The sequence below is a fragment of the Buceros rhinoceros genome, unplaced genomic scaffold (genome assembly GCF_000710305.1).
Source record: "Buceros rhinoceros silvestris isolate BGI_N320 unplaced genomic scaffold, ASM71030v1 scaffold17363, whole genome shotgun sequence".
Lineage (NCBI taxonomy): Eukaryota > Metazoa > Chordata > Aves > Bucerotiformes > Bucerotidae > Buceros > Buceros rhinoceros.
In genome coordinates, this window is record NW_010403233.1 from 84,242 (window position 1) to 86,569 (window position 2,328).

Below are 2,328 nucleotides of genomic sequence, written 5' to 3' on the forward strand. Positions count from 1 at the left end.
TAGCAAAGGCAAAAAGAGAAAAAAAAAGTTTTCCAGACTAATTAAGCTAATTAAGGCTAATTATGCATTAGCCATAAGGCACACGGGCACAGAATCACAGTTCCAGAAAACAGTGCTATATTCTGCTTACGAGCTCTGTGCTCGAAGACGCAGCACCCACGAAGCCATCCCCTTTCCCCATCCCTATCTGCCAGGAGTAACTGGTAACTCGGACTCCCCTTACAGCGTGCAGGTACCTTAGCTATGACCTTCTCAACAGAGGAAGATCCTTCACCCAAAACCTCTTTTGTAAATGGGTTAACAGCAAGACCAAGCCATGGATGTCAACTGGAGGTAAAGAAAACAACCGTCTTGGAGTTACTGATTTTCCACCTCTGGCGCCAGAAATAGCAAAGATTAATATTTTGAGATACCTCGTGCAATTTATGGACATCTGGACTTTTCTGTTTTCTCCTCCTCCCCCAAGAATTATGACATTCCCTCTCCCCTTTCTCAGTTCCAGCCGCCTCTTCATTATCATCTGTCAAGTCCAATTAACATGTGCACTGACAGGAGGGAAGATTATTTCTGAAGTCTCCTGTGAGAGCCAGTTGTCAGGAGCATTCACCCTTGAGAAGCACAAGTAAACTCCCCAGGAGATTACCATCGCTCCTCACAGGGTCCTCCCCAGGGAGCCTCAGAGCACGCAACACGCATCCTGCAGCATTCGCCTTTGGCGGCAACGGAGGACGTTTGCGTGTTGGAGACTGTCCGCCTGTGAACGCTTTTTGACTCCAGAAGCCCAGGATCTCTGATGTATGTTGTCTAGACACCTACCGGTCAATCAGCTTTTCAGCAATCTTGAGGGTTATTAGGTGTGGAAGGAGCAAGATGTCCCACAATGCCCCGTAGCTTCACGCTGGATGATCTCTTGGCAGAGAGGTAAGTATGACATCTGTGTGTCACCACCTCTTCAAACAGGACTCGATGGCAATAAGTTGCACAGGGGTCTCATGCAGGCTCTGAGTACAACGATGATTTTCTGTTGAAGCAGTTGCTCCGACTCTAGTTCTGATCAGCAGCTGTACATCACGGCTTTACCCCAACGGGTCCCCGGGGCAGTGGGAGCTGCGGTGCCTCCTCACAGACCTGGTGGGACTAACCCTAGCAGGACCAGCGCGCCTGGGCTCCGCTCACACAAACATCACCAAACATCAGGGCAAGAGACGCTCACCACCCTTTGCTTTCCCCAGCTCCTGCTGTTCCAATGACCATAAGGAGGGTGGGAAGAAATCACACTTTTGCCAAAGTCCCACCCCTGCTTTTGCAGAACCAAGGTCATCGCCTCTTTCACAATCAGCTGCCTACTGGGATACAAAGACTTCAGGCCAATAATTTGGTTGTTTGCAGGTGCCTCCTCTGAGCTGCTTTATTCCCTCCAAACTCAACAAGCCTTTCACAAAAAACACTTGGCCTTGTTTCCCATGTTCCTGATTAAACAGTTAATGAGGAATCTGGATAGAGCAAAATCAACAGGAAATTAAGGCAATGTAAGCCACTACATCCCCATACACTATTTTAAACGAGAAAGCACCAGGAACAAGTCCAGAATATTTCCCTCGAGAAGAGTGGCAAAAAGCTGCAGGGGAAGAGGTAAAGGGCTAAGGACAACCCCCTTATTCTGGGGAACACACACTGACGTTCCACTCCTACGGATCTTTAACACCATGAAGCATGTTAATGACCAGGAATATTACCCAGCACCAAGGTCTGAGGTCCTCTGGGAACGGTTTCTAATACAACTGGTTCTGAGTACAACACTTCTGCAAGAGGGCACTTCTTGCTATTTATTTCTTTAGGTGGCTAATTTTGCCACAGGGCTGTGGGGTTTTTTTTCTTCTTTATATGATCTTTTTCTAGTAAACAAAAACAATAGAAAAAACAGACTTGGGTAATTTTTTGGCATGAGAACCCCTGACAAGATCTTCTAGGTCAAAACCGGTGATTTTCAAACCATGAAAAAAAAATTAAATTTCTCGTGAAAACAAGCTCAGTAAACAGTTTTTCCAAAGGCACTGGGGGGCCTCTCATTACCCTGGGAATTTCTGAATGCGTGTTTTCCTCAGTGCTTCAGTCTTTGTGCAGGGCTTGGTACACAGTTCATGAACAGAGGTGCAGGATGCTACTGAAGTACAAAATAAAGGATATTAATCACTTGACCGTGACTTTATACATACATACACAAAACCTATGTTAGATTTTGATTATATGAAAAAATAAACGAACCATGGAAAGACAACTTTTCTTTAAAATCACCTGACAAGCTAACAAGACTCCAGCCCTACCAAG